The sequence below is a fragment of the Lissotriton vulgaris genome, chromosome 10 (assembly GCF_964263255.1).
Source record: "Lissotriton vulgaris chromosome 10, aLisVul1.2, whole genome shotgun sequence".
Taxonomy (NCBI): domain Eukaryota; kingdom Metazoa; phylum Chordata; class Amphibia; order Caudata; family Salamandridae; genus Lissotriton; species Lissotriton vulgaris.
In genome coordinates, this window is record NC_141698.1 from 100443687 (window position 1) to 100459329 (window position 15643).

Below are 15643 nucleotides of genomic sequence, written 5' to 3' on the forward strand. Positions count from 1 at the left end.
TAAGGATTGGGTTTAAATTTTGTTTTAAATTGTGTTACATTTTGCATTTATTTTAAATGCAAACTACATATCCCAGAATACAACTGTGCAAGTAAACAGATTGGTGCAATCACGTGACCGAGGTGGGCGGAAACTCCCATTTTAAAACACAACCAGCAAACAGTGTTTGAAACAACCGTGATCAAGTTAGTGGGGAGCTAACGAAACGCGTTGGTTTTTTGTGCTGTGAATAATGCTGCAATGGATTCAAGAATAAATTAGTTGTCTCACACAAAATTCGAGTGACTGGAGTGGCAGCTTCATTTGTTTTCCGGGGGATCTTGTATTCTTTGGGAGACTCAGTTTGAAATATATATATATATATATATATATATATATATATATATATATATATATATATATATATATATATATATATATATATATATATATATATATATATATATATATATATATATATATATATATATATATTCACAGAAAAAAACATAGGTTATAGTGGATATATAGTTAGGAATTTGCATTTACAAAACCTTGAAAATTCAATGAAAAAACCATTGGTTTTAGGCCATATATAGTTAGGGATTTGCATTTACAAAACCTTATTTTACTCGCATAAAACCATTGAAATTCCATATATAGTTATAAGCGCTAACTATATATCGCGCACCCGCAATCCACTGCTGATGATGTCACATATTACATCATTCATGACATGGTTAGTGACATCACTGATGACATCACTGATGACATCTCAAATGACATCATCCAGTGACTGTATGTTTCTGTAAAGTTAAAATATCTCTTACATATTGAAGAATGAGTGGATATATAAGTGTCTGGATGAAGGATTTAGTAGGTGCATGACTGACTATATGAGTGAGTGATTAAATGTGTCTCACTGAGTGCATGGGTTAATGACTAAACTGTCTCAATTTGTGCATCATTATGTCTGTTGTTCTGTAAACTGTTCCATGTGTTGATAAGTAGCTATATGAGTAACTATATGGGTTATTGATTGGTTGCCCAAGTATTTGTATGGGATACTGAGTGAGTGTGTGTGGGTAGCTGGGAGGTGTGTGACTCTGTGCATAGATGTGTGAGCAGTTGATTCACTAGATGTATGGTTTCAAAAGTGCATGTGGAAACAGCTGTATGGGCGGTTGACTGTGTGCATGAGTGTATTGGTGAGTGAATGGATATCTCAGTGCTACATGTCAAAGTAAGTACATATGTAAAACACAGTACATGTGAGAGTTGACATATATAAATAACTGTGCATAAGAGCCAGTGAATGTGTGAGTGGCTGTATGGATCATTGTGAACTTGTATCAGGGATTGTATAACAGAGTAAATATGTGTTAGTATATGTTTGAATAAGTAAAGTTTGTATAACTGTATATTTGAGGAAATGGAGGTGTGATTGATTCTTTGCATGACTGACTAGGTGTGTGAGTAACTCCATGGATGAGTGACAGTCTGTGAGTGTCTGTTTACACTGATTGTATCTAAGGTTATATTAGAGTCTGAAGAGGTTCATCGTATTATCACATGAATGATATCATCAGTGATGTTATCAGTCATGTCAAATGAGATGTTTTCAGTGATGTCATCAGTGATGTCATTTGAGATGTCATCAGTGATGTCATCAGTGATGTCACTAACCATGTCATGAATGATGTAATATGTGACATCATCAGCAGTGGATTGCGGGTGCGCGATATATAGTTAGCGCTTATAACTATATATGGAATTTCAATGGTTTTATGAGAGTAAAATAAGGTTTTGTAAATGCAAATCCCTAACTATATATGGCCTAAAACCAATGGTTTTTTCATTGAATTTTCAAGGTTTTGTAAATGCAAATTCCTAACTATATATCCACTATAACCTATGGTTTTTTCTGTGAATTTCATTGGTTTTTTAATAGCAAATATGAAAAGCTTAAAAATGTCAAGTACGTGATAAATAAAAACATTTTCGTATTTATGCACGCTGATGTGCTTTGAACGCTGCACCCCCCCCCCTCCCCTCTTTTGTCTTAGTAGTACTCTCTCTTTGCAGATACTGAAGGGTAGTTAACGCAGGCCTTTACCCCCGTTGTAATCCGTCGTGGCTGCTTGTCTCTCCATTTGATTGATTGTTGTCCAAGCATTTACTGTTTTAGAATTGGTTCTCTTTGGATCATTCTCTATTTACAAACAAGCACAAAGTCGCAATACTCTGTTTAGTCTTTGCAGATAGTGAAAAATCGTGTAAAAAAAATAAAAGTAATCGAGCAAAATCAGTAGGCCACTAATTGGATCTCTTTTTGACCTCGCTAAAATAGAAATATTAGGAACAACCCTTCATGAGAAATACGAAAATAGTGAGATGAACTGAGCTCCACACCATGAGGGCTGCAAGACAGCTCGGCTCCATCACCCATCCCGCACAAAATAACGACAAACCGTATGCAAATATTAAAAATATAGACAACACACCAGCAAAGAAACAGGGTAAAACATTTTATTAAAAAACTATTTACATAACGTTGGTTTATAAGATGATGTCAGTAGTGGACCGATGTGTGAATAGATCGAAAGCAGCACAAGGCTCCAAGATCCGGATGGCAAGCTCCTGGATGTTGGGTGCCATAGTTTAGAGTTCTGAATTTGAGCCTTTTTGAATGTCTGTGCTTTGTTGAATCAAATTTGCGGCTTGACACAAAGCTGACTCAAGCGTTGCTACTGATGCTATGCAGACCAAAACTGGTTTTCAGTTTGTACATTTTTCTAGATTTTTAATCCAAGTTTGGTTGACTTTGTAGAACGATGGCTTCAAATTTTCAACATACGGTGTGGTGGCGCTGACTGGGAGGGGGCGCTTCGCTCCTGCCCCCTCCCCAAGTAAGATTTTCATACGTGAAAGTACGTTAATGGTTTTGGTCCCTGAGATGCTTCGATGTCACTGCCATTCTCAAATAGCATAAGTTCTGGATGTTGGGTGCCATAGTTAAGAGTTCTGAGCAGCGCTTGTAACACTGTCTGAAGCTTATTTCCACCTACTGCAGCTTCACTATTCTCAAAGTAAGTGAATGTCGTTTGTGGACCTGACTGCATTAGAAAACAATGTGATATGTTACCTTCCTAAACAGCTTGACGGAGGCCCCTGAGGGGCGGTGTGATGGCCATGGACTCGGAGAAGACGCTTGGCTCCGACACCCTCCCCAAGTCTTATAGCACTGGTGTAGCCTGAGATTGCCCCCGACATAGGCGGCCGGCTCCCGGGATCCGGCGGAACTTTTTGCCTTTTGATGACTCTTCAATTCTGAACCTTGTCCCATCCAGCTGAGTTGCGCCCACTCTTGCGGCTACAGCGTCTTGCCCACCATCCAGCTGAATTGCGCCCACTCTTGCGGTGCAGCGATAGGCGACTGCCACAGGACTCTCAAAATGGCGGCCGGCTCTTCGGTTTTGGGCCTGGTCCACTAAAATGGCCCTGGGACACCTTTGAACTCGGACGCTTCCCTGATAGGGCTTGGGTCCCATTCTCGAAAAGCGTCCCCTCAGCCGTGAAGATTCTACAAAAGTCTTGGGGGCCTCCGACTCCCGCAGGCTTCTGGTGGGGAGCGGCTGCCATGATTGCTCGTGGAATGGCCACGACGGAGCTACAAGATGGTAGTGGTCTCATGCTGACGCCAGCTTTAGTCTGAAACATCCAGAAACACTGTAGACTACCAATTCGATCAGTTCCGGTAGCGCCCCAACATGACCCGGAAGAGAAGAACTTGCCCTCCCCTCTTTGACTGATGGTTCTTGTTGCCTGTCCCCTCTGTTGTCATTTAACAGAACTTTTTGGACTGCTGAAAGGAGTTGTGTTCCGAACGCTGGTTGGTGGAGACATTTTGACTATATTCTTGACCTACGTTGTCGCGTAATGCGTTATATGACACGCCGCGTTACCGCACCCGGAAGTGATCCGCGGCGCGCAGCGCGCAACGTAAGCATAACAGGACATGTGACTTGTTAATAAAACTTTTCATTGGTTCATTTTACTTTTGTTAATTTAATGATGAAAAGCTTGGTCATATGACCTAAAAATTACGCTTTTTATTGTTTTCGAACAATATTTTTTTTTCAAACATATGTTATAATATTCCAGGCTAATGTACTTTCCCGGAAAATTTACAACTGTCTTGTAAGTAAAATATATTCCTTTTTCGAGAAAAAGGGCGTTTCTTCCTTCCATAACGGAGCCGTTGAGTAAAAGAGATTCGGCCTGCTATCTTAGTCGCCGATACGCCTGATTATCAGATTCTTATCGATCACTTTATATTGCAGACATGAAAAACACAACTGCCCTTAAGCATTTATCTTTACTGCGTTCCTACATATTATACCTTTTATCCGTCATGTAATTGGACTGCTTTATTTCACTTGCCTTTACTGATTCGAAAACAGTGACTAAAAGTAAAAACTTTACCAATGTAAATACTACTACCGTGTTTTGTTTTAAAAACCTTTATTGTGAAAATGTCAGTATACAAATACGGGCCTATAACCACGTGGGCCGGCCACGGAGCAAACTGAAATCGTATATGATGAGGAGACATTTACACTGTAGAAGAACGTAACGAGCGGGCCATTAGGTTGCAAGAACAAAGGTGTCTAACAGTTGCGGAATCGGTGGACGTACATTTTGTAATTAAAATACGATACAGCCACTTACAATAACATTTTCTAGATATACATTTGCGGGCAAGGAGTTACGAGTCCCATTTATACTGGCGCCATTTTGGGCGAGGCCGGGCAGGTCCAAGATATAGTCAAAATGTCTCCACCAACCATCGGCCAGACCAGAACCCCTTTCGGCCCTTTATGCTACAAGATGGTGTCTTCCATTCAGAAAATAGTGTTGGCAGCATTTTGAAAGGAAACAGAAACAGCCATTCTCCTAGTGAGTTTCACATTGTTACATTTAGGAAGAATGTTGAAGAGTAGTATGTGGAAAATCTGAAGCCATTTTTCTACAAACTCTCAATCAGACTTGGATGGAAAAAAAAAACCTGAAGAATGTACAAACTGAAAACCAATTTTTGTCTGTATAGCATCAACAGTAACGCTTGAGTCAGCTTTGTGTCAAGCCGCCATTTTCATTCAATCAATAGCGTCCCGCTGCACACATTCAGGGACCTGGTCGTGTCTTCAGATGAAACGGATTGTAGGAAAAGAAGCAGAAAGGAAAAGGAAAAAAGTTCCGCCGCACCTCGGGAGCCGGCCGCCTATGTCATGTGCCACCTTTGGCCACACCAGGGCAATAGTGAAGCTGCAGCAGGTGCAAATAAGCTTCAGACAGTCTTACAAGCACTGCTCAGAACTCTCAACTGAGGCACTCAACATCCAGGACTTGCCATTCGGATCTTGGCGCCTTGTGCTGGTTCCGACCTATTCACACATCAGTCCACTACTGACATCACCTCATAAGCCAACGGGGCACCCCACGCCGACTTTCGGCGCAGCATTGTAGGATGGCCACACCAGTGCGGCCACTTGCTGGACACCACCTCGGTGCCATCCGGATCTCGGCGCGTTCGAGTCACTGTGCCGGAAGAGTGACCGGAACTCAGCTGAACACGCCGTCTTTCGGCGCAGCATTGTAGGATGGCCACACCAGTACGGCAATTTGCTGGACACCACCTCGGTGCCATCCGGATCTCGGCGCGTTCGAGTCACTCTGCTGGAAGAGTGACCGCAACTCAGCTGGACACGCCGTCTTTCGGCGCAGCATTGTAGGATGGCCACACCAGTGCGGCAATTTGCTGGACACCACCTCGGTGCCATCCGGATCTCGGCGCGTTCGAGTCACTGTACCGCAACAGTGACCGCAACTCAGCTGGACACGCCGTCTTTCGGCGCAGCATTGTAGGATGGCCACACCAGTGCGGCAATTTGCTGGACACCACCTCGGTGCCATCCGGATCTCGGCGCGTTCGAGTCATTGTACCGCAACAGTGACCGCAACTCAGCTGGACACGCCGTCTTTCGGCGCAGCATTGTAGGATGGCCACACCAGTGCGGCAATTTGCTGGACACCACCTCGGTGCCATCCGAATCTCGGCGCGTTGTGCTGCCTTCGGCCTATTCGCACATCGGTCCGCTACTGACGCCGCCTCACGTGCCAACGGATTTTCTACGCTTTTTGTAGCCCTATGCCGCATAACAGGTCATGTGACTTGTTTATAAAACTTTTCATTGGTTCATTTTACTTTTGGTTTCCTAAAGATGGAAGGCTTGATCATATGACCTAAAAATAACACTTTTCATTGGTTTAGAACATTTTTTTTTCCCAAACGATGAAAGCCCCACCTTGTTTCTGGATCATTCAGACTGAAGCTGGCGTCAGCATGAGAGCACCACCATCTCGTGGCTCCGTCATGGTCATTCCGCGAACAATCATGGCAGCCGCTCCCCACCGGAAGCCTGCGGGAGTCGGGGGCCCCCAAGACTTTTGTAGAATCTTCACGGCTGAGGGGACGCTTTTCGAGAATGGAGCCCAAGCCCTAGCAGGCAAGCGTCCGAGTTCCAAGGTGTCCCAGGGCCATTTCAGTGGACCAGGCCCAAAACCGAGGAGCCGTCCGCCATTTTAAGAGCCATGTGGCAGCCGCCTATCGCTGCACTGCAAGAGTGGGAGCAACTCAACAACATGGTGAGCGAGACGCTGTAGCCGCAAGAGCGGGCGCAACTCAGCTAGATGGCCGCCACCTGGGGAGGCCCGTTCACGCCGCCTCCCCCACGCCCGGGCCGCCGCACGCCAATTTTCGGAGCAGCATTGTAGGATACCAAAACCAGTGCGGCAGTTTACTGGACATCACCTGGGTGCCTGTCGTACATGTTGTGTCAGCCATGTGACACTGGACACAGTCCCATCAACATCTCAACGCGTTCTGCTGCCTTGGGACTATTCGCACAACAGACCGCTACTGACGAGGCCTCCCCCCGCACCACCCGGGACGCCCCACGCTGTTTTTCTGTGCTGCATTGTAGGATCCCAAAACCAGTGCGGCACCCAGGCGACATCACCTGGGTGCCGTCCAGAACTCTGCACGTTGTGCTGCCTTGGGACTATTCGCACAAAAGACAGCTTCTAACCATTGTTGCTTTTTGTGTTGAAAAATGTTTAAATGTTTTTAGTTTTTGTTCCGTTCGTTATAGTTAATAGTTAATAAAGTTTTATAATCTTACTTTGTTGGAGTGTTATCTATTTTTTTTAAAACGGGTGAATGGGGCCTTGAATCGGGTTATTGTCATGTGTGGGCTTTGGAAGTGTGCTGCTGCAGGATCGGACATTTCAAACTCAAATGCACGTTCTTTTTCTTACCTTTCCGAAGCATGGAGCGCAATAGCAGGCAGAGAAAGGGTGATGCACGTGTTGAACACTACCTGACCTGGCAAGTTGCTGGCAGTGCCCCCCCGCCCGCTCCTAAAAGAGGGCACACACACACCGCCGCCCCGAGTACTTCACAAATCTTTAAAAGACCATGCGCTTGTTCATGAGGCTTAAATGGTTTATCACCTCTTCTAGAACCCCTGCATCGACCCTCTGACGTTTCCTGGAAAAATTACCATGTAACACAATACCAAGCCCTGTCAGCTGAAACCCCCAAGGAATCGTGGGGCATATTATCAAGGGGGTTTATCTCCGCTTTTTTGGCTTTAAAAGCCATGAAAGCGGAGATAAAATTATCTCCCTATTACCAAGCTGTCGCTAACACCAGTTAGTGACAGCTAAAAGGAGATAGCGACCATCTTGGGCCCCGCTTTGCATGTCAGTGATACTTATCACTAATGACATGCAAAGTGGCGTACCAAGATGTTAGCGACTGGAAACAGTCCCTAACATCGCTATCTTCTATTACCAACTTTTGGAGATATTCGCGCTAAGCGCGAATATCTCCAAAATCTAACACCTGCCCTGAGCAGTTCTTAGCCATGTTATCCAATGGGAGGTGGATAACATGGCTAAGAGCATTTGCTCGATAATACATGAATATCGCTGACTTTTCTGCGATAATAGCAAGGTTTATCTGCGATAAAAATCGCCGATGTGCGGCGATAATTTTTGTCTCTAAACAAGTTAGAGACAAAAATTATCGCTAGTTGTTCGTAATATGCCCCCGGGTTTTTGCTTGCAGAAATCGGGAGGCGGGAGACTAGCACTGAAATCAGTAGTCACACGCCTGAATCAGGAGGGTTGGCATGTCTGAATTCTCTACAGCTGGGGCCATAAACTACATAGGTGATAGCCTGGGACCAGCCTGGCATCTAAAATGGCTGCCGTGCACGACAAAATTGTGGCATTGGAAAAAAGGCAAGATGGCGCAGCCGCTGGAAGAGATGTATCAACATATATCAGCCTCCTCAGCCACCCTCAGGAAACATAGGGGATTAGGATACGTCTCCCGCACCCCCTTATACCTAGTAATTTAATTAACGAAGCACAAAATGGCGAATTCCCATTTCGCTACCAGTTTGCGGCCCAGTTCGCGGCCCGTGAAGCGCTTCTACCGTGAAAAATCATTTTTTTTCCTTTTCCCCACGGGACCCTTTAATAACCCCAACAACATTCCTAGGGGGTCAAGAGGGGGATACCTTGCCCCCTTTCATTAAATTCCCCTTTCGTTTTTCACCTCTTCTTCTCTCTCGATCCTACCGAGAGACAAGATGGCGGCCGCTCCGGACTGTTTAGAATGTTGACAGACACCGGAGAGCCAATCAGCTTTCTGCGCGCAAAGTTCCGATAAGCGAAAAGTAAGCGGACCGGATCGCTGCCCGGAGCGCTGTTACAGATATATATCTTGATTTAAACGTTAATTTCTCAAAATCCACTGAAGCACATATATTGAGACCTAGCAAAGGCACATCGGGCTACCAGTCCCTACAATTTTGCCAAGTTTCGTGCAAATCCATTCAGCCGTTCGAGCTAAAAGTGAGGCCAACCGCCCTATGGAAAACTCAATGTAAAAAACGCGTTTTGGGACCCCCCTTTTTTCTCAGCCCCCCCTTGACGAAACCCCACCAAATTTTCAGGGGCTGCTCAGAAACAAAATGTGCCATTTTCCTGAAAATTTCAGCTGGTTCCGTCCACAAACGCCAAAGTTATTAGACATAGAATTTTCAGAAATCCCATAGGGAAAAAATCCTAACTATATATACCTACTGGCGATAGCCAGTAGGTAATATATATATATATATATATATATATATATATATATATATATATATATATATATATTGACGCTCAAACTCTTCTTTGTTACACAAGAAGGAGGCAGCACTCGTAGTCCAGGAGTCAACCAAAAGTTTTAATCAGAGGGAACAGGTAAGCACAGACGCGTTTCGGCGTAAGCCTTCGTCAGTGTGTCACTAGTCAGTGTCATGCATCCCATTAAATAAACAGATTCGTAAACATTGACATAAACATAGGACTATACCCCGTTTTGGCCACTATGGGCGCCATATTGGAAAGGTCTTCTGTCCAAGTGGGGGTCTTATCTGATTTATGCTTGACTGTTCTCACGTTTAAAAATAAAGCTGTGGATCGGCTAGTGTCCTATGATTTTATGTACAATGCCATATTTACAGGTAAATAAACAAACAAACAGTGCAAATCATAACAAAAGTCATCAGGCACATGAAAAGAGTACTACTGTCCTTCATATGGAAATCGTTCGAAATTCATCATTGAAATTCATCATGATCAGTAAGGACTGTTATTCCATGGGGTATTAAGCAGAAGGGTACTCTTACAAATCAATGAATCAGCAAAGGAGAAATCTATACAAGGTATATATACACAAAGAGAAAGAAAGAGGCACCATCCGGTGTATATGTAAATGGGTAATAAAAATCATCACAGCAGACCTCACACAATAGGTCATAATTTACGCTGACTATTACTGTACACATATGTGCAAGTTTTACTATCCACATATCTACATATTTACACACCTATGGTAGCCTATCATCATCTACACTGGGGTATCACAGTTGATATTATTATCTGAAAGAAATTTTTTCAAAATCAAAGTTCAAAATTTCAAAAATCTGGATCAGGAACAGAACCAAGATTGGACAGATATGGTAAAACATCATAGAAAACATATTAGGAAAACATGTTCGAAAAATGTGTTCTTGCAGTGATACGGTTGGAGTACTGTAGGAGAAATGTACATATTGTTGTTGGACTGACAGTTGATGTACCAGACTTCCCAAAGGAGGGAGAGTTTCTCCTCCTCCTACAGTCTTACTTCCCCAGATGGCGTGCTAATTCCTCACCACTATTGAGTCCCCCAGGATGTTTCGTGGAAAGATCTACAATATATCTGGACTCAAGTCTACGGAGTCTCCTTAACCTGTCACCTCCTCTTACATTGGGTGGAACGATGTCCAATCCAAAAAATCGGAGTAATTTGCGGTCTTTACTGTGATCCTCCGCAAATATATATATATTTTCCAAACTGCCCAGCAGATGAGGCCGCACAACACAGCAAGTAAGGAAACTCCTTTATTAGTGACAACAGGCAGCTTACGATCCTGTGTTAAATTCTTACTGGCCTGACACGTTTCAGAGGGTGTCTCCCTCCTTCCTAAGAGGCTCTTGAGCAAATGGTAGCTTCATGCATAACTACAGGTTACCTTGCGTGCCTTTAAAACAATTTAATTGGTCTCAGGTGTGCCCTTTACTTTCATGTTCTTTCGCAATGCACACTGGTCCCGGTGGTTCTGATAGTGCATAATTAAACCCTCCAGTGAGTCCCGGTTGCTCAAGTCAATTAAAGAATCTTTTTCTAGCCCTCCATTGGGCCCCCGGATCGTACTCTGCCTGTTCTTTTTTGTCCTTGTGTGCCTTTAGGCAAAGGGAAGGGTTCCCCTTACAAGCATCCGTTCTGCGTTCCTGGATGGTGCGATGCCTCCAGGGCCTGGGGGCCGTGTTAATATTCTCCAAACTGCCCAGCAGATGAGGCCGCACAACACAGCAAGTAAGGAAACTCCTTTATTAGTGACAACAGGCAGCTTACGATGCCGTGTTAAATTCTTACTGGCCTGACTCGTTTCAGAGGGTGTCTCCCTCCTTCCTCAGAGGCTCTTGAGCAAATGGTAGCTTCATGCATAACCACAGGTTCACTTGCGTGCCTTTAAAACAATTTAATTGGTTTCAGGTGTGCCCTTTACTTTCAGGTTCTTTCGCAATGCACGCTGGTCCCGGTGGTTCTGATAGTGCATAATTAAACCCTCCAGTGGGTTCCGATTGCTCAAGTCAATTAAAGAATGTTTTTCTAGCCATCCATTGGGCCCCCGGATCGTACTCTGCCTGTTCTTTTTCTGTATGTATATATATATATATATATATATATATATATATATATATATATATATATATATATATATATATATATATATATATATATATATATATATATATATATATATATATATCAAAAGCAAATGTCCCAAGATGAGAGGAGCACTTTAAGGCTGGTGCCGGCGGCAAGGTTCGGGACACCCTTGCAAGATACTTTTTCCAGCAAAACTGTCTCAATAAAGAAACACGCCGCACACTGCTCCGTTTATCAAGTATTTTGGTTTATTTTCTGTGGGTTTCCCACCACCTACGCGTTTCGGACATAAATCTGTCCCTGGTCACGGTACAAACATTGGTCCTTCATTACTTTCTAGTATTTATACCTATGGTCACCACTTGGCAGTTAGGGTGCATTGTGGGCCCAGTAGTTCTGAGGAATAAAGTGACTCCAAACTGTGCGCTGCACCATGCCGGTTCCAAGCATTTCAACGACATGATTTGTTACTCGCTTCTAAATGAATGTGGTGTTTGCCAATGCGCGCACATTAGTCCAGTGGACATTATAAATGTGGTACAAATAACTCACATTGTTGGCGCATTTATGTACAACCAATTGAACAATTATAGGACTGAGTGTCCAAAGCAAAGTGTCATGGCTAAGTGCCTGCGAGTCGCATCATGTCGGTTCTTGCTTGGATTAACAGCATTCACAGAGCACAGAAATTTAAAATATACATTATACTTATCAAACGTCACAAACATTAAATTCATGTGGTTCGTTCATCATTGTGTCAAACAATTAACTGCTGATGTCTGTTTTCATGCTCAACAGTAAACAAAGATTCTGGAATTTGCATTGTTATTCTGGTTCTGGAATTATAAGTGTACATAAAGTTCCTCATCGGCGTTAAGACCCCAAGGGTTCCTGGTTTTGAATCTTATTATCAATTTAAATTCCAACCTCCTCAAAGCAATAATTCGATCACCCCCTCTTTCATTTTAACCAATTACTGCTATTCCTGAATACTTCATGTCCTTCCAAGTTCTCCCAGGATGTGAGTTCAGGTGTTTGGCTGTTGCATAGGTTGGATCATTGTTTTGAATTGCCCTTGTATGTTCAAGAATTCGTTTCTTGAGTGGACAGATTGTTGAGCCGATGTACTTTTTCCCGCAGAAGCACTGTATTTGATATACAACAAATTGTGACTCACACGTTATTTTGTCTTTGATAACAAATGTTCTTCCCTTGGGATCAGTTATTGATTTTAGATTTTTCCCAATCTTACATGCTTTGCACGTCATGCACTTGCTGAATCCCAGTTGTCCTTTTTCCAGCCAGTTTTTACTTTTTGTTCTTGTGAAGTGGCTGTTTACCAGTGTGTCGCGGATTGATGGAGCTTTGCGATATGTTACCAGAGGTCTGTCACCAATTAAACTGCCTATTTCACTGTCCTTTTTGAGAACATTCCAGTATTTGGACAGGATTTGGCGGATTTTGTAGCTTTCCTTGGAGTATGTTATTATTAGTCTTGGTTGTTCTTCCTCCATGCTGTTTGTATTCAATTTTGGTCTGGTTATCAATGTTTCCTCTCTTGTTTTGGCTCTCGCTTTTTGTTCTCCCTTCATTATGTCAGCATGTTTGTATCCACGTTTGGAGAAGCGATCTTTGGTCTCTTTGAATTTGTTCTCCATCTCACTTTCATCAGAACAATTCCTTTTCATTCTTAAAAATTCCCCGTACGGGATGCTTTTCTTGAGGGAGATAGGATGAAAACTAGTTCCATGCAATATGCTGTTCGTTGACGTTGCTTTTCTATATACAGTTGTTTCAAGCTTGTTGTTCTTTACATACACTTTAGTGTCCAGAAAATCTATTTCTTCCTTTTGAATGTTTGACGTGAATTGTAATCCTACTGAGTTGTCATTGAGGATTGCAATATATTCTTGCAGTTTCTTTTTTGAACCTTTCCAAAGGAGGAACAAGTCATCTATAAATCTGAGCCATATAACCACATCCGTGGTATATGGTTTGTTTTCTTCTTTCCAAGCTATGTTTTTCTCCCACCACCCCATGGTGAGATTCGCATAGCTTGGAGAGAATGAAACACCCATGGCACATCCGCAAATTTGCCGGAATTTTTTTTATCAAAAGTGAAAACGTTATTATCTAGGCAAAAAGTCATCATATCAATTACCATGTTGGTATGTCGTAGTTCTGATCTGGGTCTTTGGTTCAAGAAATATTTGGTTGCAGTCAGCCCCACGTCCCGCTGGATTGATGTGTATAGCGAGACCACATCTACGGTCGCTAGCCAGTACTCCGGTTGCCATTGAACTCCCATTATGATTCTGAGGAAGTCCCCAGTGTCCTTGATGTAGGAGCTGAGTGTGGGAACGATTGGGGCTAGAAAGAAGTCGACATAGGAAGATAGGTTCTCACACAATGAGCCGCAGCTAGATATTATTGGGCGGGCTGGTGGTTTCACAAGAGTCTTGTGAATCTTTGGAAGAAAGTATATTGTTGGCATTATTGGGTGGTTGGTTGTCAAGAATCTCTTTTCTTCCAAGCTTAGCAGGCCATTTTCTTGCCAAATTTCTATGCATTTGTGTAATTTGATCATCATATTGGTTGTTGGATTGTTTTTTAGCACTTCATAGTTGGTTACATTGTTGAGTTGGCGGTATGCTTCTTCCAAGTAGTCTTCTTTGTTTTGAATTACAATATTCCCCCCCTTGTCCGCAGGTTTTATTTCTATAGCGGCGTTGGACTGTAGATTTTTTAGGGCTGCACGTTCTTTTATTGATACGCTTTCATTTTTGTTGTTGATGGTGTTGTTCATTGTTTCTAATTCTGCTACCACCAAGTCATGAAAGACATCTATGCGGTTGCCTGGATGTAAAACAGGGCAGAATCTCGATTTACTTCTTAAAGTTGTCTTCGGACGTACTCCTACTACATGACCCATTTGGGAGAGTGTTTGAGTGTTTGTTAGTACAGTATGGTCAATTTGATGCGACAGTTCGTAAGCCGTTTGTAGGCTGTTGGCATCCGCTACTGTGAAAATTTCTGATCCATTGTTTGTGACTGGCTGAATCACTGTGTTTGATTGTTCAGCACCTTTGTTTTTGGAAAAGAATTTCTTCAGTTTCAATTTTCGCACATACTTGTACACGTCGATCCTGGTTTCCACTTGGTCCTGATGTTTGTCAGGACAGAATGAAAGGCCTTTGCTCAATAGCGTCTCCTCTGGTTTGGTCAAAGTATAGTTTGAAAGGTTGATTATCAAATTAGGGTCTATTTTGAAGATTTCCTTTACTTTCTTACTGTCCTGTTGCGGAGTGGATATCTTTGATTTTTTTCCTCTCCGGGTTTTCCTCCTTGGATTGGATTTGCCATTTGTCCCCTTCCACCTCCTCTCATTGGTGCATTTCCGCGTCCCCTTCCCCTTTGCTTTGGGGTTAGTTGATCTCTGTGGAGCATCTCTAGCTCCTCTGCGAAAGTGAGTCTTTTTGGCGGCACTCTGTTTGATTCCCCCTCGCTTGCTTCAGATTCAGTCTCACTGACCGGGGTGTCATATTGTACATTCCCTGGTCCAGATTTTGATTGTTTCAGTGCATCGAAGCGTTTAGCTACAAAATCCGCCAAATCCTGTCCAAATACTGGAATGTTCTCAAAAAGGACAGTGAAATAGGCAGTTTAATTGGTGACAGACCTCTGGTAACATATCGCAAAGCTCCATCAATCCGCGACACACTGGTAAACAGCCACTTCACAAGAACAAAAAGTAAAAACTGGCTGGAAAAAGGACAACTGGGATTCAGCAAGTGCATGACGTGCAAAGCATGTAAGATTGGGAAAAAATCTAAAATCAATAACTGATCCCAGGGGAAGAACATTTGTTATCAAAGACAAAATAACTTGTGAGTCACAATTTGTTGTATATCAAATACAGTGCTTCTGCGGGAAAAAGTACATCGGCTCAACAATCTGTCCTGAGAACTTGGAAGGACATGAAGTATTCAGGAATAGCAGTAATTGGTGAAAATGAAAGAGGGGGTGATCGAATTATTGCTTTGAGGAGGTTGGAATCTAAATTGATAATAAGATTCAAAACCAGGAACCCTTGGGGTCTTAACGCCGATGAGGAACTTTATGTACACTTATAATTCCAGAATCAGAATAACAATGCAAATTCCAGAATCTTTGTTTACTGTTGAGCATGAAAACAGACATCAGCAGTTAATTGTTTGACACAATGATGAACGAACCACATGAATTTAATGTTTGTGACGTTTGATA